The 25,015-nt window shown below is 37.6% G+C and overlaps 1 pseudogene; it reads left to right on the top strand.

Annotated features, from left to right (window-relative positions):
- The first annotated feature begins 5,629 nt into the window (after nucleotides 1-5,629).
- On the top strand, nucleotides 5,630-24,328 carry LOC145487731 (uncharacterized; annotated as a pseudogene).
- Nucleotides 24,329-25,015: the final 687 nt, after the last annotated feature.

The raw sequence follows: 25,015 nt of genomic DNA, 5'->3' as shown, positions 1-25,015 counted from the left end.
AATTCAGTGTTTTAGGGTTGCCCCAGATGATGTATGTGCATATGTTAATCTTGAATAATCTGAAATTTCAGAGAGTTTAAAAATATCATATCATATCTGTGATGGTTCTGAGGTGGAGGGCTGTTACATGTACATGTAAATGTCTCATGCACGATTTTTCACTCGTTATGATTCAGGTGCAAATAGTTTCTGTATCTGTTGATGTGCAACAATCTACACCAATATTTCAACCTAATAACGTACAGTGTATATTAATTAACCAAATTATGCTGTTTTTAGTTGACCAGTGCTACTGGAGTAATGTGACGTTGAAGTGCACAAATTTACAAACACACCCAGTGCCAACTTGTCAAATATATGAACTGGCCAGACAGTGTAGATTACAAAATTCTCTGAAAGGGAAGATGTTTCTTAAACGTTATTTTGTAATTAATGATTTCTCAGACATTGTTTTCTTCAAGAAAAGAATCATACCCCACATGGAGGTTTTTTCTCTGTTAGAGCTCTTGATTCCTGATACTTTAATTTGGAATTTCTAAAGACTGGCCATGAATGGGTGTTGGGTGTGAATATCTTCTGAAACTGCACATTCATTCATTGAGTAACCAAGAATATCAGTATTTATCCTGACAAACTCTGATTTTCTTCTGGAAGCTGAACTCATATACAGTTGTACAGTTATATGTACAACCAAACAGCCTGGATGACCCTGTGATTGGGACTGTGCACATTGTTGTAACCCTCAATGTTCCAGTTTCTTGTTTGAAGCAAATTGCATTTGCTCTCGAAAGCAAGTGGCGAAGTTCATAACAGTTATGTAAGTTTGCTTTGTATTTCAGGGCAGAGCCTGCCACAGTGAAAGTTGGAGTACCAACCCCTAGCATTTGATTCACTACTAACACTCAGTAAACAACTAACAATGAAGTACACTGTATATCAAAGAAAGGAATTACATGCCTGTTCCTGTCCGTCAATATGTGAACAGTTTACAGATGGGGAGCCTGTATTAAAACATCAAAGATTTTCAAAGCAACCATGGCCTGGTGAGATATTTCTGAGGAAATATAAATTTAAGGTCCTTATGATTGCTTATAGGCATTTATCTTTATTGTAAACAATATCTTACTGAGTGTATTTTTCTTGTGTATTAATTGTTGTAGAACACATAGATCACTGTTATGACAGAGATATTAATTTGTGCAAAGTTCTATAAACAAATGCATCTGGGAACAAATTAATTTATCATGGATGCAGCTTCTGAGAGATCCCCAATATTAATGGAACATACACTGTTCATACATGTAAAAGAGTTCAGTAATTCATTACTTATGATTGTAATGCTTTGTTTGGTTTCTCTGTATTTACAGACAACTTGATGGGATTATAAATTCTGCACCAAGTTCACTGAATAAACTGACTTGGAGGTTCAGTTCTGCAACCCATCCTGTTTGTAGTAATATCATAGCTGCAACATTGTGACAGATACACTGCATTACATTATTAAGAAACACATATTAACTAATTATTTTTAAGTGCCTTTTAAATTAATCAGTTTTTTCTTAGAGATAATTTACTCATGGTTTATTTAAATAATTGGCTTTTTGGCTTTAAAATGATATTTATTGAGCTTTTAAATCAATTTTGTGATAATCTGCATTGGACATGGCATAAATTGATATTTTGCCAACACGAAATGGAGAACTGGGTCTTAAGCAAAGTTGCAGGATTAACATTTTTGTAGAGAGAAAGGGTTGAGAAATTTGTGACATTCTACAGACAGCCTTGCCATTCGCAATGTCCGATAAGGTTAATTTGTTCCATTCTGTTGTAGAAATAGTGTTCTCTAATTTATAAATTATTTCAATCTGTTGTTTAAATGATTGCCTTATAACCCCATGTCTGGCTTTGGTGCATGTAGGATATTGATGTATTTTTTTTTATCCATTTTGCTGTACATTATCTTAATTGATGTGTCAATCAAAACATATCTTGGATATGCTGGGCTCTTCTGACAAATGTACCTATGCCTGATAACCTTGGAGTGCATTTGGTTGTGTAGTGCAGACAAAATACATGTACATAATATAACTTCCTCTTAGCTCACTGATAAATTCTTGGTATAATTTAATCATAGCAAAATTAATTAATGGAACCCAATAACAGCTCTTGTAGTCCACAATGCCAGTCGAGAAAAAGAACAAATCACATTGAAATTGAATACTAAAATCATTATTAGAAGCCTATGCAAGTATTCATGATCAGCAAAAAAAAAAAAAAAAAATATCGTAATTAACATTCATGTGAGGGTGATTTTGCTTATTGCAAACCCTTCCAGCAGGAGGAGACTCCATACAATAGTGAAGATGGCTAAATATATCTTTGGGGACAGGTTAGAAAACAAAACTTTCCAACTTTCCCATATGTATACTGTTTTGGTATTTTTGTGAGATTTCATTTGGTAGAGATTCGGACTGGGTATATTGTAACCACTGCATTTCAATCAGTCCCCACAACAAAAAAATGTGTAAACTTCTTTTCTGTGGGAGTCCCCATGTTAGCTGAGGAAGAATATAATGATTAATAACAATGCCTTGTCTTTCTGAATAAGGTAGGAAAGAACAAGAAATGCCACCAAAAAGCACAGAAGACAGTTCTGTTATGTGATCAAGATTTTTGGTGGCTTCCAAGAAATCCTTGAAATCATGGCTCTACACTTCATAATCACACCATCTTACACCTCGATCTGCGGATGTAATACTAATTCCGGCTGAAACTATTAAATCATTCGCAATTTACCTCATACAAGTTGGATTATTTTCATTAGTGTCATTCCGAAAAATAACTGAGGAGCTCCGCTTTTAGGCTGGCCTAAATCTATATATTAAACTTGTATTGCTTTATCATTCGATGGCTAGCATTATACATAAGGTTAAGACATCCGTCCAATGTAGTTTCAACAACACCCCTTAATTAATTGTTAAAACATGAAACATTTGCCTCGTGCAAATTTATAACATCATGTCGATAACCAGTTTGGTTTGAGCATCCACCTCTTTATCAAGAGAAGTGTGCCTCTTCTTTCCCGATAATTTCATTTAAGTATTTCAATGTATCTAGACAAGCGTCAGATAACCGATGCATCGATTGCAGTGACTATGCAGTTTTAGTGTTCAACTGTAATCAGAGCTCGATAACACACGAATTAGGCAAAAAGAATTAGGATAATTACCAACTCAAAATTATTGTTTTCCTGTTCAACTTGTTAAAAAAAGCATACGGTTTTAAAGTTCTACGCTTAGGCACATTTTCGTTAAAAATAATTGAATGTTGGTAATCCAAAAGTATCCGTGGCTGCATAGTAAACAGTTCAAAAGTTATAAATAATAATAATTCAGTGCCAAAATAAACTCAATTACTAACAGACGTTTCGGACCTAGCCCTTCCTCAGTATTAAGTTTAGTTTTTGTTTCGATTTAAAACTAAACTTAGCACTAAGGAAGGGCTAGACCCGAAACGTCTACTACATAATTGAGTTTATTTTGGCACTGAATCCTTATTATTCATAACTTTTGAACGTTTTCGTTTATTCAAGGGAGAACTCTGAGAGTCAAACTTCCTTTAAAAAAAAACAACAACAACTAGGTTAATTGCTAAAGCATCAATGTCTTAGAGACGCATTTTTGCTTTCATTTGCTATTATAATATTTAACTAAATTCGTTCTTTTTAACGCTTAGAAAATCGTTAACACCTTTTCACAGTTTCAAACCTACAAAGGATGTATTATCTCGCACATGAAGGTATTATTTGACCGAGCAAATTGCAACACAATTTTTTTGGTGTAATAAATTATAGTTTAATCAGCTTCCTTCTGGAGGAAGTTACCGCTAATAAAAAATAACTTCTTTCGTGATATAAAGGTGCGCACACTATCTTCCTTGCTACATTACCCTCCTGTGCTAGCTTATACTGGTCTACAGCTTCTGTGTCCACTAAGAACTAAAGTTGCCTCCACGATCTCTCGATAAAGGTCAGAATACTACATTCAGTCTTAGTTCATTAAGTATATTTTTTTATTAATCAGTAATAGAAAACACTGTAATGTTACCACTCAGAATTACCAGAAATATAGTTGAGAGTGACTGTTGTAAATCTGAGACCGCACAAAAATGTTGTATCGAAAACAAAGACCGCAGTCAGACCTAAAAGCGAATATCTGACGCAAATCCAAATTTGCTGCCTTCCAAGTTTACCCGTCAAAAAATCGTAACAATTACCTTTGACCATTTTGGCCCAAAATCTTCGACTTTAAATTTGTTGGCTATTCATGCTTCAAATGTTGCTGCCATCTTACATTTTTGCATATATAGGCATGACGATGTTCCTTTTCGTCGTTTTCGTGGTGTGGTTAGGCCATACAGCCTCGGTGGAAATTGGCAAAGGTTCGTATCATTAATTGCTCAGTATAGAGATACTATAATATTGTCAAAAGAAGGTGAATTCTTTACAAAAGCAAAATTAGCTTCACTGGGTTTACTTGCCATATGGATTGTTATTTTATAAATGAAATTATTATTTGGCAAAAAAAAAATGAAATAAACTGAACTAATCTAAACATAAACCAACTGAAGCTGTCAAGCCAATTTGAAGTGCTCGCGAAAATAATTCGGAGTAATGAGAGTAATGACGGATGTCGGGACAATTCAGGAGAGAAATGTTATTAGTTATTTTAGCTCGCAGGACGTTACTGTTGAAATACAAAGTTAAAACTGAAAAGCGTTGTCCTGTTTTTAAAATTTATTAGTAGCCTGTTGCTAACAAGACAGCTCGCAGGAACTAACATAGTGTCCATGGGTAAAAATCTAAAGCTCCTAATTAGGTGTACAATTTAAGTTGAAGGACAAGGGTAAACCATGGCAACTTTTCATGCTAGTTAATTAATTTGCATGAAATGTACTAAGCAAATCTAAGAGCAACATAAAAAAAAAAAAACAATGGTAGGCGTGATATTTCCTACAAAAATAAACCACTTTTAACGATCAGTGTTGTATTTTATTTTCTTTCAGGCGAAATTATTGAATTGACTGGAACGAAAAACGTCCATGAATTACCAGGAACTAAAATAACACTTCATGGTAAGACAACCGCAAAAATGTTCATGGGCTTGCTTTCGTATGAAATATTATACATTGGTGGTAACCAATGCAGCAGACCATACGGTGGCTTTTTGCAGGTTTCGATTACAGGCGAAAATTCGTAGCCAGTTACCAGCTAGTCAGGATGACGCATAAACCTCTTTCATCTTTCATCATTTTCAAGTCTCCTTGCGTAGATTAATTTTGAATGAGTGGCTGTTTTACAGATGCCCATAAACGTCACACAATTAATTAGGCTTTAGCAGATAAGCCATTGAGTTTTCCCCCTGTTTTCTTAGAATACATCGAGGACCGATCTCTCTACATCGCTGTTTCTCTTTTGTAAAGCAAAATGACTGAGCTTGCTCTGGTACATTTTATTGCTAGGTTATCTGAAGTTTTGCAAACCTGCCTATTGTCGGACCTGCATACCTGTGCCTTATTTGAACGTGAGTGATTCCAGCATGTGCCTAGAACCGAGAGAAATCCTGACAAAATGTGGAACTGCTGGAAGTATAAATTCAGCAAGAAAATTAAAACTCCGAAAAAGTACGGAAGCTACAAAATATGGGTAAGTGGAAAAGACAGGGAATGTGTAGTTCTACATTGTGCATGAGCTCTTCGTTTCGTGACAGTCCAACATTTTTCTTGGTCTGATCGACATCAATAATTTTTTCCTCTACCTGAGATTTTCTTTCCAGATTTTATCTCTGTTATTTATGTTCTTACTATGTAACACTTTCATCTAAGTATTAAAATTGCAGTAAAATTGGTTTTCCTACAGGCTTACAGTTTGCTAGAATATACATGTGGGACTGTGCCTGATAACGCGAAGGGAATGGTGCTGGGAACCGTGGATGTTGGGAGTAAGTGACCATTACTCACTGTTCGTAAAACTGAATGTTGTGTACTGTTCTTTGATTATGGCATATCACATTGTACCACCTTAAACCCATCCAGGGGTCCGTTTCTCGAAGGTCCCGAAACATTTTCGCACCCGGAAAACCGTAGCAAAATCTCAAACCCTACGATTACAAAGCTTGTTTATTCACGTATTCCTAATGTGAAGAGAGGTTCTCTTCATACAAAAAGTTTCAGGTTTATACCCTTCTCTGTTTTTAGAAACATATTAATTAAAAATGGCTTTGCGCACCCGAAAACTTTCCGGAGCTTTCGAGAAACGGGCCCCAATACAAGCCCGCAACAACGCTGGTAAATTAAGGTGGCTCAAAACAGTTTCCAACACAAAGATTTTGATGGGTCGTTAACCACTCTTTATCACTTGATATTATAATCATGGTATCAAAAACTGCTCAATCATTGGTGAACATGTTATTATCATTTTCGTGACGCAATAGGTTACCATAGCAACAGTATGACCTCCTAAAAACACCGTTAACTACAGCTTTACAGCTTATAATTAAAAAACGGCACGGTGAATTTTTTTTATATTATCAACTTTTGATAAGTATGAAAAGACGCAACTTTTGGCAAATTTTAAAAAATTCTGTTGGTAGGGTTCAGAGCCACCTTAAATTTTCGAAAATTTAAGGTGGCTCTGAACCCTACCTACAGAATTTTTTCAAACATTGCTAAACGTTGCGTCTTATCATGCTTATCAAAAGTTGAAAAATTTTATCGTGCCGTTTTTGAAATATAAGCCCCTAAAGCTGTAATTAAGGGTGTCTTTAGGAATTCATACTGCTGCTATGGTAACCTATTGTGTCACGAAAATGATAACAACATGTTCACCAATGATGGCAGTTTTTTGATACGATGATTGTAGCATCAAGTGATTAAGAGTTGTTATAACGACTCATCAAAATCTAAGTGCTGGAACTTGTTTTGAGCCATCTAAATGTTCTCCAAATTTCGTGACCTTTTCCTGTATATTGTATTTTTTACAATGTGATACGACATCCCTTTTGTTCAATGAAATATTTCGCTTTTATATTAATTTGTTTTTAACTTGCATTAATAAAACCTGGCTTATTTTGGAGTTAAAAGCTTATAAAGCTTGTTGTTACGAAAAAATGCCACTACTCGTTCATATGTGATTAGGCATTTGTTTGATGCCATTATGGTAGAATCGACTGAAAAAAGAGGTATTATTAAAGTGCTGAAAAATACTGGAAAGCGTTATTACGTTATCATCCAACGTAGCTATGAAACCCGAGAACGGTATCACGCTTAAGAAAACAGCTTCCTCATTTAGTTATTAATAACCATACTTATAACAGCATGCAATGGACAAAGCTATCTTCAACAATCATTCATTATTCAATAACAGTAATTAAACTGTGCGAATTAACATGTAATTAATTTGTAACTGATCTACTGCATTCTAGATCCACTTTTCTGGTTGGAGAGTACAAAAACCTTTACCGCTCCACAAGGAGGCACAATCTCAGTGAGAGGTATGTGCACATTTACTGAATAAATGTTTATATGGAGGAACCCTTCGAAGCATCGTTCCGTGTGGCTCGGTATGGGGAGCGATCCTTCTCCTAGCATACCTTTCAGTTCACGATAAAAAAACAGTCCCTATAAATCGGCTAACTGTCCGGTTTTGAGTTTTGTTTTTTTAGTACTAGTATTTCTTTTATCTCTAGTATTTGCAAGTTTGTTTGTTTAAAAGTTTCTTATAATTAGGCGGCATGGACTGAACGTTCTGCGCGAGCACAAGTTCAGTAAGATACCTACCAAGAATTTCAAAAATACCTGCTCCTCCTCCCCCTCCCCCAAAACCTTAACACTACAGCTCGGAGGCAAAGTGCCCTCCAATGATGAGCCACTACCCCTCCTCTTGATACATATCCCCCTCCCTCCCCTCCGTTCCTCCCCGAAATGAAGCCCCCCGGAAACCCATTTTGAACGAATGTAAAAATTAAATTTCACAGTATACAACCGGTATTGGTGAAGGTGGACAGAACCCACCGCAGATGTCGGCCAATCTCCCGGATCGGCTTAAGGAAAACTTCTATTACTGATCACAATAATGGCTTATTTTCTGACTTAAGACATTTTTTATCCTCACCTTTGTGAAAGGTTGTTACAAATATTGCTTGAAGGATATCTATTTTTCAAGAGGTATTCGATAAGTCTACTTTCACGCCAGGTTGGTTCAAGCGACTGTGCATTAACGCGGGGTATGATCTCCACTGCAAGCCCCACTGTGCCACGAGAAAAGTCAAGGTTCCAAAAGCACCAGGGAAATATCATGTTCGAGTGAGTTCGTCATAACAGATATATATTAAATGAGTATATACCCAATTGCAATAACGTTTTCATAGAAAAACTGAAAATAAGAAAAAAGGTAAATAGGAACTAATTAGGCAAACTAACTATATATTTTCTGATTTTATTAATCTGTATGATAATTGAACGATGATCAAATAAAACAGTATTGCATTGCTAACTGAGTTAAGCTGTATCACTGTTACATGTTGACATTTGCTTTTCTGTGTGAAACCATGTGTATGCTAAGCACTGCAACTAAAAATCATAGATAGGCTTAATTTCCTGTGTTTTGGAGTCATCTTGAGCCGTTTTTATTGTCTGCGTGCTAGTTTGCATTACCGGCTTCCGGAAACTGTCAGCGAATAGACTAAACTGAGACTAGACGCACGCCAATCGGGAATTTTCCGAGATTGTTCAGTAATAATCTTGGTAATAGGTAATACGATTGGGTTAGCCCGATACTACCAGCGGATCAGCCCACAATTGTACGCTTTAATTTTCTAAACTGGAAATTGATATAAAGTGAGGAATAAAGTGTGAATTTAGATGGAAACTCAAACCTTTTACATGTATGAGTATATTCAACATCTTTTAAAAATGCCATGCTATTAACAAAATTACACTGGTTTTCTTATTGAAATTGAGTATTTTTTCCCTAGCGAAACTGTAATAAACAAAAAAATTAATTAATTACTACAAATAGTTCGTATAAATTAAAAACATTTTCGGTTCCATTACGTGTAGGAAGTATGAAGCATCCCGCCCGATTGCGGCAAAGGTGAATTTTACTTTCCTGGTGTTACACAAAGAGCGGCACACGAAGGGGCAGACACCACATACCAAAAAGTAAAATATAAATCATAACTCAACTCATAAATCGAATACACACAAAAAACGGTACTCTCCGATTGTTTCTTTCTTTTTGATCGAAGAAAGGACTGATTCAAAACAAATTCGCCGTTTATAAATTATACTACTTTTCATCATTATTATTAATCCTCAGATTTACGAGCTTCTGGAGTATAAATGCCGTGCAAATGACTATTCTGGCGGTGTGCCGGTTGGAACAGTTGATGTTACTGGTGAGAAAAATAACAGGCTGTACATAGTTTGTTTGAATTAGAAATCTTTCCATACTACTTGACAAATCATGTAGGTCTCGAAGAAATGTTTATAATTTCCAATGTCTTATTTAACGTTCATGGAATACGTATTATTGATAATGTTTTGCCTTGATTTGTTTCTTGTTTTCAATTTCTTGGGTGGGCTCGTAATTGTAAGACAAACAAGCTTCATCGCCATCCTGAGATTTCAAAATAAACTGCAGTTGACGCAAATAATATTCGCGAATATGTATTTGCCGGAGGAAATTATCTGTTTCTACAGTTGAAGAAGTGAAGAGAAGCTAGAGAGTAAAAATATGTCCCTCGTATGTTGATATTAAGTTTCGGAGCGTTGACCACGTTGGCTGTGAAGCAATTTTGGTTTTGGACTAAAAATGTTTTTTTTTTTTTTTATTTTGTTTCTGCGCTCAAACGAAATAAATGTTTCAATTTATTCAAAATATGGCCTGACCGGTGCGAGAATTGAAAGGCTCGATTTAATCATTACAGTTACAGTAATATTACCTCCATGACTTTTATTTATTTATCTCTAGACATCAACGAATGCAAGGCGGGAAATCCCTGCAAAAACCGTGGAACGTGCATCAATACAATCGGATCCTACAAATGCGCATGCTCCATAGGTTTCACTGGTAAACACTGCGAGCTTGGTAAGTTATATGCACGTCTCATCTCGAAGAGCCTGCCTGATTGGTGTGTTACCACAAACGTAATAATATATACCAGCAAGGTGCTTTCCTTGCGGGGGGATCAAAAAAATCCCCCAATCACGACACCGTGAGTTGTCTATTTTAATGCTTCACGAAAAGCCTTGAATTTCGCGATGTAGTTCGATCAGCGTGTAGTTTGATCAGCAAAAATATAGATGCAGCAATGACATTTTTTTTTTTAATTCGATGCATAATGTAAATCCTTGGTATTTTATAAAACTTAATACATAAACCAAACCTAAAAGAGGAGCTCCCATACCATTCCACTCATTTAGTCGAAACAACAACCTTTAAATACATTTACCAATAAGCATTTCAACAAACGGAATAAACTGGACAAACAAAACGAGAAAATCCAACGAAATATGTAAATCATCACGTGCGCGTGTCAAATAGCAAATCCTGTTGCCTTTCAAAGCGTATAATTCCCAACAATTATGACCCAATGAAAGAAAATAATGTTAAAGAAACTTCGTTTACGTTTGATTGTTATTCAAGACAAAGCCAAGAAGTGCATTTAGACCCAGCAGTACTGTGGATACGCAACAGTTGAAATATAAGGATTTGTACTGGAATTCTATAAGCCTTAAAATATGAAAGGGATCGAATAACAATAAACCTACCTTGCTTCAGGCGTATTTCCTAAAACAAAAGACACCTAAATGACCATAAACCGGCCTAGAAACCTCTCGAAAGACAAGGAAACACGCTCCTGAAGCGAGATTGCTTTCTCTTTTTTCATGCTCGTTTTTAGGCTTAAGGATAGAACCAGTTTTCCAATACAAACCCTATATTTCGACTGTTGCGTAAACTCAGTACTACTGCACATATATGAATCCGGACGCTAATTTACCAAGCTTGGCCTACTTGTGCAAAAACGTCCAATATTACAAAGAACTGTGGTTTCCATTCAAGTTTATAATTCGCGCTAAAGAGTAGTTTGAGTATTGTTTTTGCCAATGGCATTGCAGTCATTTATCGGCCGTAGCCTTACCAATCGAATCCAACTTGGTACATTACCCTTTCAACGATAACTGCAGAAATTCTCGCGCGCTAATTAACTAACTTTCATAGCCAGTGAGCGGCTAGACACATGAATTCATAATTTAAGCGACGCGGCAACGAGCGAGAGTGGGCAATTTTGACCATTTGTTATCGTTCATCCACAGCTACTATGACAATGTTATGACGAAATTTATGATCAATAATAGGACACACGCATGAAAAACTACTTAAATTTGTTAATTTGTTTTCTGAAATCCTGAAAGCTACATTAAATCGTTCGTGTTTTGGGGGTGGCGCTAAAAGAACGTAGTGTTCGATTTTTGGAGCATAATGTGAAAACCCAAGAGTTGAGTCCAATCTGGTCTGTAATTAACAAATAAAGAAGCCTCGACTGTGCTCTGTTCTGTTGTAAAGCACGCAGGAAGCGGTAGAGCACGAAAGAAGTGTAGGGGAAAACACGAGACGAAGTCGAGTGTTTTTCCCCACTTCTTGAGTGCTCTACCGCTTCCTAAGTACTTTACAACAGAACAGAGCACAGTCGAGGCTTCTTTATTTGTTTTATGATAAAGAATCTGATAATTTCCCCACGCATTTGGCTGAATTTTCAAACCAAACTTTATTTTCCAAACGAACAAAAGTGGCGTCACCCGTGCACTGTTCTCTGATAAAGTACGCTAAAACAAGCCAATCACAATCCTTGTTAGAATTGTTCAAATAATTTGATTGGCTAACGAAGTGACAGCTGTCAATCACAAACTAGACTTCGGCTAAGCTTTCAGTTTCGAGTAGTTTGAGCGGCTTTTGAGAGAAGAACGATGCCTTCGAAGTTCGCTTTTAAGTTAATTTTTAAATACAGATCTAAAGGCAGGTGAAGGTTTATAGTCCAGAGGAATCCGACCGTATTGTGGCCCATGGAAACGTGCACTTTTCCAGTGGAAATTACGAAATGCGGAGCTCAAAGCTTGTGGATGAATATGCGAAATGCCGAGTTGAATTTGAAAGGAGCTACAGTTATTTACGGCTTGTAGCCGCATGCAGCAAGATTGCCCGAGCTAGCGTAAAAGTTAGAAAGACTAAACGGCTCCCACTGGTTCTACTCCGAGCACAGAAGAGAATATCAGAGCAAGCTTTGCACTGACCACTCGTCGGTTCACTTCGCTGAGATGACCGGAGAACGAGGGTTACATATACTACACCACATGTAAGTGTTGTTTGAGCAATTGAGCATTTTTACAAAAAAAAAGCCTCTCATCATAAACAGAGACAGTTCAATTGTTGTTTTCTATCATTGGTTTACTTGTTAAGCATAATTTCTGCCTTCGTAACAAATATAATGTCTTTTATCGTAGCACTGTTTAGGTTGAGAATTTGTTTATTTCGTTACGTGTTTTGTCGACGGGAATCTAGTACAGTTTTAACACTACTGTTGCTACCAATGGTCTCTGTGAGCCATATTTACTACGGACAAATAGCTCGTGTCCATTGCGTTTGTCTGAATCACAGGGGATGTTTAATTTGGGGCAAATTTGTCAAAATTCCGACGCAAAAATTTGAAAGCCAACTTACCGTCATCAACCCGTGCTCTGTTCTCTGATAAAGCACGCACTTTCAGCCAATCAGAGCGCGCGTTATATGGAAACTTTATTATAATTATTATTATACGGCTGCTTAACAGGACATGCAAACTGTCGCCTGGGGGTATATGCACTTTTCCGAGTGGAATGAACTGACGCATAACTCAAGTTGCGCCTTAAATTAATTGGAAATAGTTGTCGCATTTAGCATTGCCTTCATCAACAATTGCAATCTAACAAAAAGCAAGCCAGGGCGAAAGCTATCTGTATGCAGACCGTAGTTAACGCTAAACATGCCTCGGCATTAAATCCTGACTCAAAATTCTGACTCAAAAATTGTAACTTGTGATCTGCATCGAGTCAAGATCCAACTCGAAATCCAAATGGAAATCACTCACCGAGGGATCGGGATGACTGCCCCAGAAACCAAATATCTGGACCCAAATTCGCCCAGATGTATTGTAGCAATAGGCGTATTAATCGAAATTGTCCAGGTGTACATCTTGTATTGAGTGCACTTTGAATATTCCAGATTCTATGGCGTTTACATATATTTGAGGCTATAAATACTCTTGCATGCAGTATTTTCGTTTTGGGTTATTGTGTATCCAAAACGAGTGGTAACTTGACATAACTATGCATCAGATTTTTCATACCTTGTTGTAGCTTCAGGTCTTTGTTCTCTGATCGACAGAAGCAGTTAGAAGCGGAGGACAAGTGCGGAATGGGATATTCATATAGAACTTACTTTTAATAACAGTATTATCACTTGAAATCTGTCATGCCCGTTTCGAGCAGAACCAATAGAAAGCTACGAAAATATTTTTGATTGACTTTTTGATTGACTTATTGACGTCTTCTAACGCAAGCTGGTCAATTACACATGAAACAAATTCAGATTAAAGCAAACTTTTGATGTTAATAGATCGATGCTTCATTGAATTCGAATTGCAAAATGAAACAAGCTCGCCATCTGGTATCTGATCACAAAACTCTAACTTTTATGGTTCGGTGCTTTCCGACAAGTGGGCAGAACATTCTGAAACTGTTTTGATGTCACACTTCGGTGTCCCGCAAAGAAAGCAGTCGGCGATGGGAAATCGGGCTAAACAGACCACCTGAGGGTTCCTCTACACCTAACTTGCACTTCATTTGATGCCGTCTAGTGTATGTCTCAGAGAAAGCCAAGTTAGTGCAAGTCAGGCATTGGCATGGTTGACACCATTTGAATGGCGGGGCCCCAGTCAGTTGCTCCTCTACTGTTGGAGTTGATGCTAATTGCGGAACAAAGGGAAGATAGCTCGTGCAGGGGCTCAAATTAACACATGTTTAGCTGAGCGTAAACACCTCACAAAAACAAATCGTGATACTGTGTGTTGTAGACGCAAACTTTCGCGCCCATGCCATGCAAAGTGCAATACATTTTCTGTCGTTTGCTTAAGTTTAAGTAAATGGTCTGCTAAGCTTCAAATGGTTCATGACGAACCCTCTGATAGATAATTATTTTATGTGACGTGTTCACGCTAGCATGCAGAAGACGGTAATAGATTAACTGACGCCTCTTCATCACACTGATTTTAAATGCTTTTAAAGGTTTAACCCAGGACAAGGAAACTTAATGCCTGCTCAAGCAATGCTTGACGAAATAGGCGATATTTTTGCGGATTCTGACGGTAAAGAATTTTTCAGTTGTTGATTTTTGCGAGGGTCAGAAGTGTGTCAATCGTCAAAAAGAGGCAGTGAAATGTTAAGCATATAGCTGAAGTAGGTGAACAATGCATTACCGGCTTCCGGAAACTGTCTACGAATAGACTTTACTGAGACTAGACGCACGCCAATCAGGAATTTTCCGAGATTGTTCAGTAATAATCTTGATAATAGGTAATACGATTGGGTTAGCCCAAAGCTACCCACGGATCAGCCCGCAATTGTACACTTTCATTTTCTAAACTGGAAATTGATATAAAGTGTAGACATAAAGTGTGAATTTAGATGGAAACTCAAACCTTTTACATGTATGAGTATAGTCAACATTATTTAGAAATGCCATGCTATTAAGAAAATCACTTTGGTTTTCTTATTGAAATTGAGTATTTTTTCCCCAGCGAAACTGTAATAAACAAATTAATTAATTAATCAATTAATTAATTAATACAAATAGTTTGTGTAAATTAATAGCATTTTCGGTTCCATTACGTGTAGAAAGTATGAAGCATCCCGCCCGATTGCGGCAAAGGTGCATTTTACTTTCCTGGTGTTACACAAAGACCAGCTTCAAGAAAAACCGTGCTACAGAAAATTCTCTCTCCGCCTTCGGTTCCTTGAGCGCATTGCGAAACACAACAGTTTTTAGAGATTCGCGCTTAAATTTCACCAGGAGGTTAACGGTAGTAAACTTTCCCTGCACTGATTGGTTCAGTTATCTGAAAACCCAGTTGAAGGCGTTTGTGGGCGGAGTTTGTTGTTGACGCTTTAAAGAGTTATTACTCAAAGGGAGTTTATTCAATTGCCCTCAAATTTGGACAGTAGCTAGTTTAACATATAAACTACAAAAGTATGTCTGGGAATTGTTAATTTCGAAATATCTTTTCTTCGGGAGCGATTTTTGAACGATCACTCCACATTCTTTTAATCCTATTTCGAAAATGTTCTATAACTTTTTACTGCAATTGAATATACCAAAACGCAGACACGTTTTTTAAGCGCTTTGGGCCCTGAAACCGAGCAGAAAATTAAATTGGCAAAAACCGAAATTTGCTCTGACTTGTAGCTTTCGAAAGGTGATTAGGGCGCTCACATTTAGTGGTCGTGATAATTCGACAATTCATTTTATTTGAAACTTTTTCGTGTAGTTTGATAGCCAACTGTATATAAAGCTTTAATTTGATATAGGGGTTTAGGTATCTACAGCTTAAACTGCACGCGCTACATCGCTTGCACGCGAAACACCCCTGAAGGTATACTGTAACCTTAAATGTGAAAATACATTGTTTGTAGATAAAAATGAATGCGAGAGCAAACCGTGCAAAAATGGAGGAACCTGCTCAAACAAATTTGGTGGATACAGCTGCAGCTGTCCCGCAGGGTGGACTGGGGCAAACTGTGACCAAGGTAAGAATGTAAGACAGTTGGGAATTTCGGAGCAATAGGAAAAAGTAGACAGTGCAAGTGCTACGCAAATGAAATGATATTTAGGTGAAATTAAAAAGAGGAACGAGCACTGAAAAACTTTCGTATATCCTGCATGTAAATTCGCTCAAACGAAACCAGGTGTATTATGATTGCTGGGAAAATTTATATTGACTATCGGATTCCTATTCGTGTAAATTTCAACAGTTATTTTGTAAGAAGGAGTTTCCCTTTTCTTCGGGAGCAGTTTTTAACTACCGTAAAGTTCCGATAGTAACGACCCCCCGAAATTAACGTCATTTTTTTGTGGCCGCTAGTAAATCCCGAAAGTAGCGACCCCCCCCCCGAAAGTAGCGACCTCCCGAAAGTAGCGACCCCCACCCCAAAAAAGTAACGAAACCAAGTTTTTTTAAATTGTATACCTTCAATTTGTCAATCAATAGTCAAAATTTTAATTTACAATAATATGTTCATGCAGTGTCACAAATTGTTCACGATAAGGCACTACATTTTACAACAAGGGGAAGCTTTATGCCACCATTCGTCCTTGACATCAGTTCACTGATGTAGCGATGTAAGAACTAAACCGGTATCATTTCGTTTTATCAACAGGAACGTTTCTTCAAATTGAGATTGAAAACTCTATATAGTTTTCGTCGATTAAGATGAATGTGTTTCTTCTAATTAAATGACTCTGAGATACCGGTACGGGTACAGACTAAAACGCAGCGGTGCGTCATGTGGTACAATCGAAGCAGTTTAGCTTTCCTCCTCTGAGTCAGATCAGTGAAGAACTCGATCTCTTGATTCACCCATGCGGTAGTCCGGTAAACCATCGATATTTATTTCACTGTCCATGCTGCAGGAAATGGGTAGTGAAATTCCACATTTCACAAATGAACGGATAACTGTGTCTTTCAGCCGGCGCGAGGTCTCTTGCCATGCCGTACTCACCCATTTCGTGAAAAGCACACGTCGATCACCAGCGGTCACTTTTCCCGTCATTAAGTGCTCTGGATTTGTGGACAAGTGTTCCGTGTCTAGTCTGTCAACACTTTTCTTAAATTCCGCATTTAATATAACATCGAGTGGTTGAACCTTGCTCGTTGCGCCCGGAGGTACAAGCCACAATGTTGTCTGGCACTCTTGCGTCAGAATGGTCTTTACTCTCTGTTGTTAGAGCTCTATGGGCATCTTAGATAAGAAGTCTATCGCGTGGTTGACCAAACATGTTTGGCTTCTTCCACATATTTCTGAGCCAGAAGACCATCATTTCCTCGTTGCACCACGCGTTCTCTTGGAACTTGACTACGACTCTTCAATCATACTGCCTCTTTTCTCTGTCTGGAATTCTTTGTCCTGTGCCCTTAAAGATCAACAAGGGTTTGATGCGAGGCTCAGCATCGACAAATATGGTCAACTGCACGGTACACTGTCTCTTATCATGGCCTTCACCTGTCGTCCGAGTCCGTACTGACTTTTCTCCTTTTTCTGCATAAGTAACTCGCTTGATGTTGAAGCAGAATTGCAGAGGTTTGATCCATATTAGCTATATCGCGTAATTCCCAGGGACCTACAATGCCTTCTTGGACACCCTTCAGCTCAGTTGCTTTAACTGTTGCCGTTCTTCTGAGATATCTGTGAAATTGTTGAATAGAGGTACGCAGTGTTTCAAACTGTTTCTGTGCAGCATTTGTTGAGCGCCGCAAGCTGATATCATAGCGTGATTTAAAGCGATCAAACCAGTGGTTTGACATATTGAATTCCACTCCTGGATGTAGCTCCGCCATTAACTGTTTGCATCAACTTCGGAACCACCACTTCTTAACCTTGACACCTTTCCCACGTAGTTCCTGGAATTCCTCAAATTTTCTCTTCTCCACTTCCTACAATCTAGGAAGACATCCGGAGCCCACCCATGTCGCAGTTAACATGAAACTGGATAGACGAATTTTGTCTCATTTGTTTATTAGTGTTGAGTTGATTTATTTTATTACCGTATTACTGTATTTATCATTGTTACCTTTTTTTTTGAAACACAATCTAAACATATGGAATGCAAATAAAATGTTGTTCTTTTCTTCAAGTTTATGTCTTCATTTTTTATTTCGGAAAAAAGCTCTCGCCAGCTCTATCTGTAAACGATGTTTGTTCCCCGAAAGTAACGACCCCCCGAAAGTAGCGACCCCCAAAAGCTCCTATTTCCGAAAGTAACGAGGGTCGCTACTATCGGAACTCTACGGTAACATGTTGCTTCAATTTATGTATCTGAACCGTAGATGTCGATGAATGTTTGAAAAATCTCTGCAAAAATGAAGGCAAGTGTAACAACATAGGCGGAGGACATAGCTGTGATTACCTTAAAGGGTGGGCTAGAAAGAATTGTGACAAAGGTGGGTTGGTGATTCACAGTTTCTGTAATGTTTTGTGTAGTTTCAATGTATAATTCTTCTTGTTTGGTTCTGCGTACATTTTTTCTTTTTTCCTTTCCTATTTGTTTCACAAATTTATACTAAAAATGTACCTTTAGATGTAGATTAGAGCTCTCAGTGTTGCAAGTGGTAATCCATGCAAAAGCAACGGAAAATGCTTCAATTTACTTGGAACATACAAATGTACCTGCCCATCAGGTTTTACAGCCAAACACTGTGAATCCGGTTGGTTGGTTTCCATGTTTCTTGACTTATCACGTCTTGTCTGCAACGTTACGGACAAATTATGAAGAAAGTTCTATATCATTTTAGAGAACACGCCAGGAACCCCAGTAAATTGTCTGGTGTTACTACGTGAATCCAGAACTATAGAATGCAATAAATTTTCCTCTGTTGAATATAGATATAGATGAGTGTAGTGGAAATCCTTGTAAGAACGGAGGATCATGCACCAACACACCTGGAGGATACAGCTGCAGCTGCATTACCGGATGGACTGGGAAACATTGTGATGGAGGCAAAAATTTAGTCTTACGGCTTGCCTTATTTACAGCTTAATTAAGTTACATCAAACGCTGCCTACATGTCTGTACATAACATTATCGTGCACTCATACATATACGGATGATATGTTATTTAGATTTTTTTTATTCGAAGTTTATTTTATAGCGTCCCCATTTAGTGTTTTTGTTTGTTTGTTTTTACTGCTATTTTATTATCGACGCTCAAATACCGAGGTATTCATTCATTCAGCGATTTTTCTCGGCAGATGTAAATAAGTGCGATAAAAATCCGTGTTTACATGGAGGAGTATGCACCAATCAGTTTGGTGGGCATAGTTACAGTTGCACTAAGGGTTGGACTGGAAAGAACTGTGAAATAGGTTATTGTGATCAACGATGTATACTTATGTTACTTTCAGTACTTCAAACACAGCTTGACTAAATTATGGGTGCACAATTTCTGGTATCTGATGAGAGTTTCCAGCAGTAATATCTCTATCGTTTTAATGGCACATACACATAACTCCATGTGACGCAGCAGAACATTTCTTCATTGATTGATAAGCTGTGCCTGCTCATAGCCACGTCCTTGTTCCGAAAGAAAATGACTGTCTTGAATAGCAGGTGCCTATTACCAACCTTATAAATTAAATTACTGTGCTGAAATTTCATTTTCTCCTTCTAACGTTAACTGAAATGTCTAATTTAGATATAGATGAATGCACGCCTTGTAAGAATGGTGGATCATGCAGTAATAGCGATGGAGGTTTCACCTGTAGTTGCACTTCAGGATGGACTGGGAAACTCTGCGATGGAGGTAAGAGTAGGTTATTATAACTAAACGTGTTGCACTCAAATTATAACTACAAAACGGTTGTCAACTTTTGAATGCATGATTAACACCTGTTTCAGATTGAATGTTTTGTTTGTTTTCGAAAGACGTTTTACTGAATTCCCTATTGTTTAGTCGTGTGCGAAAACTGACGTTTTGAAATATCATGTTCATCATTGTTTCCATAGATGTGAATGGGTGCGATGCCAGTCCATGTCAAAATGGTGGAACATGCACTAATAACAACAGTGGATACAGCCGCACTTTTGCAGGCGGTTGGACTGGGAAGAATTGTGACAACGGTTGGTTTTTTTCTTCTTAAACTTTGTACGAGTAGATAAAAGAGCTCGCGGCTTTAACTTACATCGTCACGTCCATCTTTCAGTGTAGTAGCGCAGTTTTCGAATCTGATGTGATCTGATCTGATGCCTGTCCACTCCAATTTGGAGCATGGGGTATTTTCGAAATCTTTGGATGCAAATACGTGTATGTACATGTAATATATGTACAAATTTGAGCTGGCACTTTGAAAACATTCATACATGTAGGTGCGGTTTTGTTTATATTTTAGATGTACATGAATGCCAAAACAGTCCTTGTAAGAGCGGTGGATCGTGCACTAATGGTGATGGAGGATTCAGCTGCAGTTGTGTTGCAGGATGGGCTGGAAAAGATTGCGGTGATGGTAATGGAAGACAATATCTATAAATCTGACTGTAAGATAAGCAGAGCAAAGGCACTGCTCAAAAACAGCTCAGTGGTTTGCTTTCCGTTTCTCAGGACTGTCTCGGACTAGCTGATTAATTGGCTGATTGATTGATTGATTTGTCCATTTATTTCGTCTCTCTAGCTTCGCTGAATTACGCACTGTCACGTCTCTCTCAAATCTCTCATTAAAACGTTTACTACCTCAATATTATTGTTGGGCTCTATATCTGTACGACGTTGACGACATAAGAACCTGGAGAACAATCTGTCCCAGGTGCAACATAAAGAGGAGTCTGCTTTGCCCCCGCCGTGCTGTTTCTGGCAATTTGAACTCCTGTTTTGTTTCCTTTTGATTTTTCTTAATAATATATTAATATAGCTTTAGTTTAATTCTTAACGAGGGATCCATTGTAATTGGCTAGGCTGTAGTGGCTTCCCTCCCTGATGATAGAAAATTTATTTTTATTAGTAGTTTAGTCAGGCGAGGTTGAATAAATAAATATTACTCCAAAATATTTATGTAAATAAGGTTATGGGGTGAGATGGAAACGTTACAATGTGGACTGCAGCCTTAGACTATAGAGATTCGCAATATACACTTACCTGTTTTTTGTTTTTTTTTTTTCTCATTCTAGATGTGGACGAATGCGCACTTTCCCAATGCCAGAACGGTGGTTCATGTCTTAACATAGCGGGTGGCTATTTGTGCGAGTGCATGCTGGGATGGGGAGGAAAAGACTGTGAACATGGTTAGTCCAACTGTTGAGTAACGAGGAATCGCGGAATTTCAATTTCATTATCAAACAGCGATCGATAGTCGTGGATGTAGATTTTTCCAATCGGTAAAATTGCCTAAAAAATGAAATATCTGATCTGATCTGAGCTGATGTCTATCTACTCCATTTTGGAGCATATGGTATTTTCGAAATCTTTGGATGCAAATACGTGTATGTACGCACAAATTTGAGCTGGCACTTTCAAAACATTCAGAGATGTACGTACGGTTTTAGATGTAGATGAATGCCAAAACAGTCCTTGTAAGAATGGTGGATCGTGCACTAACAGTGATGGAGGATTCAGCTGCAGTTGTGTTGCAGGATCGACTGGAAAAGATTGCGGTGAAGGTTGTGGAAGACAATATGTATAAATCTGACTGTACGATAAGCTGAGCACTGAAGTCACTGTTTAAAAACAGCCCAGTGGTTTGTTCTCTCTTTTATCAGGACTGTCTCAGACTAACTGACTGACTGATTGATTGATTAACTGATTTTTCCATTTATTTCTTCTCTCCTTCCCTCCCTCCTTCTTTCCTTCCCTCGATCAAGCTAACCATCCATCCATCCATACATGTATCCTTTAATTCATCCGTTCGTCATGCAGTTAGTCGATGAAACACCTATTCGATCGGTCAAGAAGAAAACCGATTGAATATTAATTAATTCGTTCTTTCTGTTTTTTTTTTCATTTTGTTTGTCGGTCCGTTCGTTCGTTCGTTCGTTCATTCATTCATTCATTCATCCATTTATTTTTTCATTTTGGATTCAGACATCGATGAATGCCAAACAAACCCTTGTCAGAATGGAGGAACCTATAAAAATAACGACGGAGCTTACACGTGCAAGTGTGATGCTGGATATGGTGGAAAGCAGTGCAAAGAAGGTAAATACATCAACCCTTCCCTCAAACAATTCCAGGCAACAGTAAAAATATTATCGAAACTTTCCTATTTTGGGTAATGAATGGGTAGAGGCTTCACAACAACACGAATGTACTTCGTCTCAATGTCTAGTGGTACTCCTTTCTTTTACACTCTGCATCAGAAGTAAGTTTGATTTGTGTGCTTTTGCTTTAGTACTGGACCAGTGCAAACAAAGTCCGCGCCAAAATGGAGGAGCATGTAATAACGAACAAGGAGGATATACATGTAGTTGTCTTTCACAATGGACTGGAAAGGACTGCGATGAAGGTTAAAATTTGGTGATTTAAGTAAAAAGGATGAACAAAACAGTACATACTAATAACTTTGCAAAGTAGATCTTGCATAAACTCCAAGAAGTGGTAACGTGATCTAAACAGGATCTAAATTAATAGCGACACTTGTCAAGCTTCTTGTAGATTTTGCAATAATTGCCCTTGTGTACATGCATGTTAACATTAGACCAGTAAATTTCCTCAAAGCTTCGCACATTGTAATGCATATTGTAAATTCCATCATGAACAAATTCCCAAAGGAGCAAAGATGAAAAGCATACCCGTGTGAAAAGAACACGAAGATGTTAGAGGTTTCGTGTAAACGAGGTCTGGGGTGAATCTTGCATAAGACGGGTCAATGATGAACAGATTTTTAAATTAACAAATTAAGGGCTCATAATCTCGATTACATAATATCTGATAAAGACGAAGGGGAATATGCACTATCATTCCATAGAAATCGAGAGAAGTATTTTGTCATTTCAGTCTAATAATCTTTCCAAAACTTCGTCAGCATATTCCAAGAAATGATTAAACGTCGCCTTTTTAGACCACCTCCAGATATATTTAAATGGTTTGCGTTAATATAATTGTATAGGTTAATTTTTACTGATATAGAATAGACTCTCCATGTCGCGATCGCGGCTAAATCCTCGACCGAACACACAGCTTCATTTAGAGCTTTAATCCACGTCTATAACTTAAACTAGTCCTCCCTACTAGGATGCAGCATTTGTAGAATTAATTAAATTGCACCCACGAACATTGACTTTCTAAAAATAAAGACCATCTAATAACAACAGTCCGACACCTTAAGCAAAATGTAGTGACGATCTGAGGGTATTTATTTCATATATTGGTACAGTGTACATACATGTTTGAAGAAATATAACAGAAAATCAAATGCTCTCTATTTCGTCAGACGTAAATGAGTGTGAAAACAGCCTGTGTAAAAATGGAGCTAGTTGTGTAAACTCGCCAGGTGGATATAGCTGTCAGTGCGCTGCTGGTTGGACTAGGGATGGATGTGATCAAGGTAAGCTAACTAATGATGAGTTTAATCGTCATTTAAATGACTTGCTCTGCCCTACCGTAGTTTTGGACATTGCATGAAATAATTGGTTTGGTCGATATATAGAGACGCTATGGGGAAGAAATAATATATGTGAAAATGTGGAACAGATTGTGATAGGCATATGCTATTAGAAAATCAAGCTGATTTCATAATCCTTGCTATTTGTTAGACGTGGACGAATGTCAAAATAATTCTTGTCAGAATGATGGAATTTGCACCAACACCGTGGGAGATTTTACGTGTCAGTGCGCAGACCAATGGACTGGAAAGACCTGTGACAAGGGTAAGGGAACACCGAGCTAAAAAGATATTGTATTTCAATTTGATAAATACCGGCGTAATCCAATATTGTGTACCTTAAGAATAGCCTTAGGAATGTTTGTCTTTACTCTTAGACAGTGACTCTACCTGCGGTGAACGGATATCAAGCATGACCGGTAGTGATACAATATATATACCTAGCCAGTTTCCAATAGTAATATCTTACCTTGAGGAACCCTACATATTAATCTAAAATACTCTTTTAAAATAACATGTACACGTTACAAAGTAAAGTGTATCCTTAGACTGTAGAGACGCAAAATACGTTTATAATTTTTTTCTTATTCCAGATGTAAACGAATGCGAACTTTTCCCATGCCAAAACGGCGGTTCATGCCGTAACACAGCAGGTGGCTATGTGTGCGAGTGCATGCCGGGATGGGAAGGAAAAGACTGTGAACATGTTGAGTCCAGCTGTTGAGTAACGAGGAATCGCGGAATTTTAAATTTCATTATCAAACAGAGATCAATGATTTTGAGTATAGATTTTTCCGAATCGGTAAAAATGTCCAAAAAAATGAAATAAGCGTAACTTATATGTACACTCCAAGCCTAATATGGAACACATTCGATGGACTATCAGTTGACTTTCAAGATCAGTATGTAAGTAAACATTTACCTCGCTAGGTTGTTCAAAACGCCGACAAGAGTTAAGAAGACAGACGACAAGATAAACCAAAAGTACACTCACTGCAAAGTATAGGAGTAATTTACACTTTGATCAGAGCAACCAAAGTCTGGTATAAATACGATCCTGTGGTATAATACATAAAAACACACGCTTTGTCGCTAGGGTCTGTTAAGTTCGGTAACTTTATTACTTCCAAGACAATAAATTGATTTAAAAAATTATTCTCAGCCACTTTGATATATAATACATCATCATCATCAAACCGCTTGGGTTTTCGCTTGGTCTCCCTCATAAGATATTATTTTGTTGTACATGACTTAATGTCACGTCACAGACGTCGTTAAGTCTGACATAATAGTTCTGTTCTTGAGTTTTACGACTTTCTACGGGATAAATTGATTAAAAAAATAATTCGAAGCGACAAAGAATGTGGTGACGTTCCATATTCTACAGAACACTACGAACAAGGTACAATTGGTAGAATTAATGAAATTAATTATCAATCTAATTAGGAGAAAAATTGGCATCACGAGTGATATTATCTTAACGAAATATGTTTTTTTTGATGCAATCTATGCCCACTCCAGCTATACGTAAGTAAAACCTATTTTTACGAGTAGTTATTGT

The sequence above is a fragment of the Orbicella franksi genome, chromosome 5 (assembly GCF_964199315.1).
Source record: "Orbicella franksi chromosome 5, jaOrbFran1.1, whole genome shotgun sequence".
Classification (NCBI taxonomy): Eukaryota; Metazoa; Cnidaria; class Anthozoa; order Scleractinia; family Merulinidae; genus Orbicella; species Orbicella franksi.
This window is presented reverse-complemented; position numbering and strand designations above follow the sequence as displayed.